Source organism: Oxyura jamaicensis, chromosome 33 (assembly GCF_011077185.1).
Source record: "Oxyura jamaicensis isolate SHBP4307 breed ruddy duck chromosome 33, BPBGC_Ojam_1.0, whole genome shotgun sequence".
NCBI lineage: Eukaryota > Metazoa > Chordata > Aves > Anseriformes > Anatidae > Oxyura > Oxyura jamaicensis.
In genome coordinates this window covers 2,236,202-2,245,791 of record NC_048924.1, presented here as the reverse complement: position 1 = coordinate 2,245,791, position 9,590 = coordinate 2,236,202, and positions in this window count along the sequence as shown.

Genomic DNA, 9,590 nt, shown 5'->3' with positions numbered 1-9,590 from the left:
CCCCCCCCCCCGCTGAGGGCAGGGGCCTCCTTCCCCGTTTTGGGCTGAAAAAGTGAGGAGTCAGCTAAACAGAAAAATAACTAAAGGCGAGGGCTCCGCCGTGCTCCGGTATTCGAGGCACGTAGCCCTGAGCCCCGCGTTCCCGCTTCCAAGAAATATTAATCTAAATTACTATTAATAAGGGACAGCTACAAGTTAATTGGCATTACAATAATTCATTTCAATTTGTTAATATTAAATGAGCAGAGAGCACTTTTTGCTCAGGACGTGCTCGGGCTCGGGGCTGCCTCGCCAGCCCCACGGGACGGGATGCGCCGGCGATGCCGGGTGCTCGGGAAGCTCCCGGTGCCTTTCCACCTCCAGCTTTTGCTGCTTTTTTTTTTGTTCCCCCCTCCTTTTTTTCCCTTCTTTTCCAGGAAAACGCGCCCTCGCCCCCTCCGCGACGCATCCAGGCCTTTGCTCCAAACCCACCGAGCCCGCGTCCGTCCCCCCCCCCCCCCTTGGAGCCTCGCCGCCCGCCCGAGACCCTAATAAAATATTTACGCCTCGTATCCCGCTATTGATTTTATGGAAAAACGCTCCGCTGCTGGAATTCATTAGGTTTGAGTTACCCCGCTCCTCGGCTGGGTAAAAAGCCCTCTCGTCTCCCATCTGTTTGCATCCCGCGGAGCTAAACAGAGCAAAGCGGCTTGATTAATATTTACGGGGCTCTGCCTTGCCGGCTCCGCGCGGCAGCCCTTGCCCGGGCCGGGGTGCAGGTGGTGCTGAGCCAGCGATGAGAGGTGGGAAGAGGGTGGGATGAAGGCTCCGGGTGAAGGGCAGAAGCATCGGGGTGGAGGAAAAAGTTATGGGGGGGGGGGTGGCTGCACCCTGGAACCCCCCTTTTGCCTTCAGTTCTCAATGGGTGTCCTCGCTTCTGGGGTTTGGCTCCCTTTTCTGTCCTCCCCGGGATGAAAAGTGCACAATTTCTATAAAATTCCAGCTCTTGGCCAATCTGTGGATTTTTAAAGCCAGGCTGGGATGTGATCCTGCTGGAAATGAGTGCGTTTCACAGCAAAAACCCTGTTTGCAGCAAACCTTCCTGCTCCCCGTGCAGCTGAGTTAATGTTTTTGAATGGGGTGGTGAGGAAGGGATGGGGCTGCCACACCCCCAGCTCCTGGCATCCCCTTTCCCAGGGGAAAAAAGAAAAAAAATAAAATAATAATAATAATAATAAAAAGTCTTGCAGGGGATTTTGGGGGATTCCACGCTGTTTTGGGGAGGAGAAGGAGGGCTCAGAGAGTGGGATGTGCTGCTTTTTTTTTTTTTTTCAGCACATTTGGGCCGAGAAGAAACTTTTTTTGGCACAAGTTTTCAGCCGGATCAGCAACGGGAGCTGCAGCGTGGGGTGGGGGGGGGAAGGGGGGATGAGCCCACAGCCAGCGCATGGCAAGGGGAGGAAGGGGCTTCTCCTCCTGGCACCCACCTGCGGGCATTAAAAAGGCCCCAGACAGCCCCAAATAAGCAGTTTCCCCAAGAGGGGGTGCAGTGACGGGAAGCAGGACGACGTGCCCAGTCCACACCGGTTCAACCCAGCGCGCTCCCAGCAAGCAAGGCGCTGTTGCCCGCTCCATCACCTCTGAATCCGGGAGCATTGAGGTGAGCGGAGCGTGCGGGGACGCGTGGTGCCGGGGGGGGTTTGGCAAGGGACAGCTGCTGCTCGTGCCTGGGGCCACCCATGGGTGCTGATGGGTGCGTGGGGGGGGGCTGCCTCAGTGCCAAATTTCTCGCTGCCTTCCCCAAAGTGCGATTCCATCGCCCAGATTGCAGCTGCGTCCCCAAATTCCAGTTTCCTCTCCCAAATCTCAAGCGCACCCCTAAAACTCAAGTGGTGCCCCGGGTTGCAACCCCAAATCACTTCCCCAGGTCGCTCTTGTAGCCCCAAACTGCAGCTGCGCCCCCAAAATGCAGGCGCATGCCCCAGGTTGTGGTTGCATTCCCAGACTGCGGTTGCAGCCCCGAATTGTGACTGCAACCCTAAATTGCATTTGCATACACCAAACTGCAACTGCACCCCCAACTTGCAATTGCACCCCCAAATTGCAATTGCACCCCAACTTGCAAATGCACCCCCCGTTTTGCAATTTCCTCCAAAACACGATCGCATCCCCTGCTTGCAGTTGTCTTCAAATAGGGATTGCATCCCCCAAATAGTGACTGCACCCCCAGATCGTGGCCGCATCCTGCACATCGCAACTTGACCCCCTCCCCAAACCATGACCCAGGCTGCCTCTGAGCCCCGGGGGGGGTCTCCTCGTGCCTTCCCCTTGGCTTACAAGGTGGGGTTTTGCCTCTTGCTATGTGGTCCTGGCGCCGCCGCACCTGGCGGAGCGGCTCCCAGCGGTGTAATTACTGCCTTGGAAGGGGTTCAGAGGAAAGGGCGTGCGAAGGAGGTGATTGCAGAGGCTGCAGGGGCTGAGATAAGAGCGGAAGGAGCAGGGCGTGCGCGGCGCTGCCGGGGACGCCCCAGAGCATCCACAGGGCCTGGTGGGGAGATGCAAGGAGGGAGAGAGGTGATGGGAGGAAGGACGGGGGGGGATCCGTGTGCCCCCTCTGCACGTCGGGAGGTGTGAGGCAGGAACGGCACCGAGCTGGAGCTGCATTGCCCCAAACTGCAGTTGCCTTCCTCTATATCACGATTGCACCCCTGAATGGGGAGGGAATGTCTTCCCCCACGCTGCAATTGCATCTCTGGTATGGGGGAAGACCATTAACCCTCAAACTGTAGCTTCATCCCCCAAATTGCAGTTACGTCTCCCACATTTCAGTTGCTTCCCCCACACCAGGGAAAAGCATCACCCCCCACATTTCAGCTGCGTCCCCCAAGTGAGGGAGGGGCATCCCCAAACTTCAATAGCTTCCTCCCAGATTGCAACTGCAAATAAATCAGCAAAGTGACACCCGGGTGCCCGCTCAGGCGTGGCTGCATCTGTCTGAACACATTCTTTCCCCTAAAAAACGACCCCAAAACACCCCAGTAGGAACCCCAGCAGCCCTCCAAGCTCCTGGGCAGTGGCAGCCCTCTTTGGGGTGCCCCCATTGCCCCCCCCCCCCCCGGTCCTGGCAGGCGGCAGCGCGGCGATTCCCTGCTCGCGCCCCTCCTGCCTTTGCATAACTCAAGGCTCTTGGCACCGGGCTCTTTAGGAGAAGGATTCTCTGGTCAGCCGCAATAATAAATAGATAAATAAACCCCTGGAAAGTCTCAGGCTAGCCGCTTAAATACATTTTATGGGGTGATTAGAACAAGAGCCGTCCGTTTGAGTGGTTTATTTGTAGCCTCGCTTTGCGCTGGCAGAGGTGTTGGAAGCGTTTCCCGTCCTCGTTAGGGGCTGACTGAGTGTTCAGCAGCAGCGCAGCCTCGGTCTATGAAAAAAAAAAAATCTGTTGAAAACAGACATTTCCCCCCATAAAAGTTAATTTGATGGTGTAAAAATTGCACTGATCTGCCCCGAGAGAGGCTGGGTTAGGGGGCTGGGATCTGGAAAAAAAAAAATCCCCCGAATACACCCCGCTCCCCAAGAGAGCCCCGGCACGCGGCGGGGACGGCTCCATCACTACTAAAGCATCCTCGACAAATGGGTCCCCCGCCGGGAACCGCTCCCCGCACGCACCCCGAGCGGCTCCCAGCCGCCTGCTCCGCCGGCCCGGCGCCGACGTCATGCCTGCTGCTTCGCTTAATTTGTCCCCGCTGCAGCACTGCTCTCTCTTCCCGTTTGCTAATGAGGGAAACGACTCGCCGGCCTCATTGGAGCAACCTTGGCCGTCTTTGCAACCGCAGTTCTGCTCCAGCGTCTTGCTGCGAGTCGGAGCGTCCTCGCTTTCCCTTGGTAAACCAGGATTTAGGAAGTTTCCAGCTGGGTTATACAGCAACCACCCCATCTGGGGGGCTGGTTTTCATCCTCGTCACAGTTTGAGGGGAGGTGACAATTGCCCTTGGATGTCTCCATGTCCCAAGTCCACCTGGAAGACCACAGCCCTTTGCACAAAGGTTCCTTTTTGCTCACTTCAAGAACTTCCTCAAGAACTGAGTGCCGTGTTTGGGCCCCAGACAGCAGCCTTGGCAGTGGGAACAAGAAGCCAAACCCTTGAGAGTGAGGAGCAAGTCCTGTTGGCGTGGTGGGACCATGGTTGGGTGGCCAGGGGCCGGCCCACCTCCCACCATGACTTTGTTGTTGAGTTGGGACCCAACCCACTGGTTGAGCTTGGCCATAACCCAACAGTTGAGCTTGGCCATAACCCCTCGGTTGAGCGTGGCCATAACCCAATGGTTGTGTTTGGCCATAAACCATTGGTTGAGCGTGGCCATAACCCAAAGGCTGAGCTTCACCATGGCTCTGCCAACCCCACCTTGGACTCAGCCACCCCAAGAAAACTGTACAGTTTGGCCACCATGGAACACAAACCCACATTTCCCACATTTCTCCTTTCCCAAGGACTCTTCAAGTGGATTTTCACCACTTCACTTACCTGAACCCTGCAGCCAGCCAGGCATCTGAGTCTCCTGCCTCTGTCCATCTCATCCCTTCCCCATCAGGGGCAGTGGGGGCCCCGTGTCCATCCTGAGCATTTCCCCTGAGCTTGCACCTCATTTCCCATCTGGAGCCCCCAGCCCTGCTCCCATTGTCCCCTCCATGTCCCTCCTACCCCGACCCCGTTCTCTCTCTGTTTCTTTGGGCTGGAGCAAGCCCAGGCGCTGCCCCCGTGCTAACCACGGGCTCCTTCCCAGCTCCATGAAAGAATTACGATACCTTCCTCCCCTGCATTTCTGTATTTATTCCCACTCCCTGGAAAGGCGCAGCAAACTCTGCTTCACCCCGAGCCCTCGCTGGAGTTCAGAGGATGCGAGGACACAGCCTGCCCTCCTCTCCTCCAGCCAAATACCGTCCGCAGGGCTACGGGGGGAGAAGCAACCATAAATTCCCCGTATTTACACAAGGAGACGGAGCGCGGGGCTGGGCGACGGTAATGCATTTTGCACAGGGTGAGAATATCGCCTTTGTGCTCCCGAGGCTGCCCGGCGCAGGCTGGGCTCCCTCCGGGGCTATCCGTCAGCTCGGGCTTTCTCTCTTTGCCTTATTTATTTGTTTGGCATCTCAAAGGGCGGCTGGCGGGGCTGGGAATCGTCTGGGGCTGCCCAATGCTGGGAAATCTCGGGGTCTGCCAATCTTGGGGTGTTTGGGAGGTTTTGGGATGCATTCGGGTCCTTTTTGCTCCCTGTTCCCATTCCCAAACATGGGAGTTACAAGAACCCACAGAAATGGTGATATTTTTCAATTTCTCCTTGGTGAAATGATGCCACGAGGAGCAGCCCAGGTGATTTTTATAGATTATTTTTTTTAGACCCATTTTCTCCATCCTCAGAGGTGGCTCTCGGGGTCTCCTCCCATCCCACCATTACTGCCAGTGTCCCAGCATCTTCTCGTTGTCCACCCTTGTGTGGTGCCCCCAGCCACTCTGTGGCTTTCTGCATGGAAGGGGCCACCAAGCGTGGGGGAACGGCACCAGGGTGCTGGTCCCTCAGGTTAATTAAAGCTAAGGCTAATTAAAGATAGTAATGAGTTTCTACAGATGAGTCTATCTTCAGGGCGTCTTAAAGGGAGGAAAAGAGGATCCCTGGGTGCCAAGCTCAGCTGTCTTCATCCATTCATGCAAATCAGGGCAAGGCATGTCATTGCTGCTCATTTTGGGGCTTAACCCAGGCCAGATCTGACCTTTTAAAAAACAAAAATAAAAATAAAAAAGAATCTTTGAGATTTCACTGAAGCCAACATAGCCAAACCACGGCGAGGAGACCATTTTCCAAAGGTAATTCCCACGCTGAAACATTTTCCTGTGGTGTTTTCCACATCCAGCATCATCCCAGCTGGTGCCGTGCCCCGTTCCCAAAGGGATTCTGAGCAAAAGGTACCCGCGATGTGGCCACGGGTGGGTGTTTGCAAGACAGCATCACGAGGGCCAGACATCGTGTCCCTCCAGGCTCACCCTTTCAGGTGACTTTTGCCCTGGCCAAGGGATTTGCCCAGCATCCTGCGTACCTGGGGGGCTCTGACCTGGCTGGGGCTGGTTTCTGAACCCTCCCCACCAGCCCGAGGTAGGAAACCTTAAGGAAACAAGCCAAGCATGGTCAGAGCACCGGTGCTGGAGGCAGGCGGCCGTGGATCAGTGTATTTATGGCCGCAGGCAGTCCATTCATCTGCAAAAGCCTTATAAAGAATCCCTAGCAATCACCTACAAGCAGTGCTGCTTGTTAATGGGTATTAGCTGTGACCTCGAGATTTATGTCCCGCTCCCCGCAGGATTGCCGAGCCTCTGCAAAGCAGGGCAGGGACGCACGGGGAGCCGGCGTCGCCGTCCGTCAGTCTGGCTGAAAATCACAGCCTAGGGGCAGAGCTGGCAGCGGGGGTCTTCTCCGAGCTGGGGGTCTCCTCTCCTGGGGGCATGGCACGTTGGCACCCCAAGAGCACGAGGAATTTCTCTTGGTCAGTGGGAGTGGGTGATGGAGAGATGGCGAGACGGGGACAGATGGACGAAGTGGCACTTCGCCTTCCTCCGGGAGCAGAGACCTCCAGCAGTCGCACAATCACCCCGATACCCAAAAGCAGCCATGCACGGGGAGCGTGGGGTCCCCCATCCCAAAGCACCCCGCTCCCATCCGCGGCACCGTGGGCTCGCAGGGGTCCCCTCCTCCCGATGCACAGGGAGCCCAGCACCCATGGGAGCGCATCCCAAGGGTGTATCCTCTGCATCTCGCTGAGCAAGGCGGGAGGAAGAGAGGATGCTGGCGCCAAGTCCTGCTGCTCAGACCTTTGCTTAGGGCCGGAGAATGGAAGCAAATTGCAAAGCAGCAGGAAAATAAAAAAAATAAATAAACCACCACGGTCTCCTCATCCGTCCGCTCGTGGGAGCAGACAGACTCCTGTCATATTAATACCAGCCAGCCTGGGAAGAGGAGAGGGAACATCTTTATCTCTTCCATTAGGTGATACCTTGTCCTCTCTCTCTTTTATGGCTCACGACCGCTTTGCTCCTCTCCGCAATTCCCCCTTTGTTCAGCGCCGCCAGCGGGTCCGCGCGCCGCAGCGGCTGCGCGGCAGGAAAAGCCACTGAAGCATCTCGAAATATAATTAGAAATCTAAATATGACACCGCCGTTGCACTCCGAGACCTGGCACCATAAAACACCCGGGCTGTGATTTGTAAAAGCCGCGGCGAGCCGCGCCGTGCCGGCCGGCGCAGGATATACACCCCGCCACCCCGACGGCTGAAGTTCATGATTGCTTAAAGATTACCCGGGAGTTTTCAATTACCTCCTATTAATGTATTTACTCGGCGTATCTTTTATCAAGCTAAAAGTTGTTTTATTTTTTGCTCGGAGATGCCTTGACTTTCCTAAATGGCACATATTTCAATATTAAAGCCGCTTACTATCATTGCGGGCGTGAGCGATGCCTGCGAGGCGCGGCGGCTGCGCCCGGCGTCTCCCGGCGTTTAATTAAGTGGGTGCTCGGCTTCGCCCGGAGCCATTCATTAGGGACAGTCATTGATGAAGCCAGTGAGTGAAGGAGGATCCAGGAAAGGCCTCCAGTAGAGTTGAGGCAAGGCAATGGGGTTGGAGGCTCCCTCTCCTCCTCATCCTCTCCAGCATGCTGTGAGTAGCCACTTTCCCTGCCTCAGTTTCCCCTTTCGAACCACAGCTCAGGCCCTGCCTTGCATTTCTCCAGAGGTTGCCCCACTTTGGTTCAGTCTGGGACGCAAGCACTGGGTTCTCTCTGCTTTGAGCTGAAATGAGTTGAATTCTACCCAAACGGAGGAGCCTGTCCTGCTGGGGCTGGGCTGGGCCATGGGGTGGTGTCTCTTTGGGGTTTGCAGTGAGGGTGGTGGGGGCGGTTTTGGGTTAGGGGAGAAAGTCCTCAGAGGTCTCCTAAGATGCGCTGCCCATCCCAGGGCCCTTTTCCATCATCGCAGCAGATGGATTTGGTGATTTCACATGAAACCCGTGAATTTCCCATTGCTTCTTCCCTGGGCATCAACCACACCAAGCAGCCACACACGAGAGCCTTCCCCCACCCATCGGGGCCTCGTGTTTTTGTGCTGAAACCCAGCGGCTGCACCAGCATCAGCATAAGCTGGGGACCAGACCAGCCCCCCAAATCCCCTCCAGCTCAAAGATGGGTGTCCCAAGGAAGGATTTTCCATCATCCCCCACCCTTAGGCTTGAAGTTGAGTCCCTGCTGGCCGCACAGTCATTTTGAGGCAATTCACTGAAAAAAAAGGGGCTGAGGACCACATGTGGCTGGCAGCGATGTGTGGAGCTGCTGAGGAACAAGCTGTTGAAAGCCAGAATGGTTCTGGTGCAGATTCATCCAGAAAGAATCCAAGCAGGGCGAATATCTGAACGGGGCCGGGAGCAGTTTCCAATTCTGGGCCATTTTTCATTGCATCGTGGCAGCGTTTTTGAGCCTTTTATCAAATACAGAGAAGAGGGAACAAGTCCGAGGCAGAGCCGAGCAGTTTCACCACCGAGTCGTGGGGAGGAGGTCCTCTGTGCTTGCTTTCCTTTGGCTTTCCACTCTGTTATTTTTTCCCACGGCACGGGGCACGGCGCCCCAGACCTTTCTTGCCCAGCCAAGTCCTGCCGTGCTTCTGCCACACTCCGTTGGCCAAGCCTTCATGGAGGTCTCAAAGCTGATGCCTTGGTGCCGGTGTAAATCCACACGTGGATGCCTGCAGAGGTGCCCAGCTCCTTGTAGAGCCCTTTGGGAGACGTTGCTGTTGCCCAGAAGATCCCAGTGGTGCTTCCATGGGTTTGCCTGAAGCTGAGGAGGAGCCCAGTGGTGCACCCCTGGGTGGTTGCAGCTCAGGTGGAAGCGTCCCAAGGAAGTTGTCTGTGTGGGAGGGCCTGCTGGGGACCCATTTGTGCAGGTGCTGGGACCCCTCATGCCATGGGACAAGTCCTGCCACAGGACCTGTCCCACCGTGGGTCTCATCCCACCATGAAACCCATCCCAGCATGGGACCCATCCCACCACAGGACCCGTCCCACCATGGACCTCATCCCACTATGGGACCTGTCCCACCACAGGACCTGATCACACCACAGGACCTGTCCCACTATGGGACCCATCCCACCACAGGACCTGTCCCTGCACGGGACCTGTCCCACCACGGGACCCATCCCACCATGGGACCCATCCCACCAGGTGACCCCCACTCCCAAGGACCAGGTGAGTCCCAGCCCAAAAGCCCTGAGCAACCTCCAGCATCACCCTTCCTTCTCCTTTAAGGAGAAAAACCACAGATGATTACACCACCACCCTAAAAAACAAAGATAATTACCCACACGCACAAAGGAGAAAGCAAAAAGATGTTGCTGATTTTTAAATGCCACAAAACTGCACAAGAAACAGATTCTTCTCTCATTTCTAAATGATGAATCGAATAGAGAAATGATCACCAAGAATGGGAATCTCAGTATCACTTCCAAGTAAAACAAGCCTCAGAAAATCAAAATACTTTGCTTCCAGTCTTTTATTCTTTTTCTTGGGGGGGGG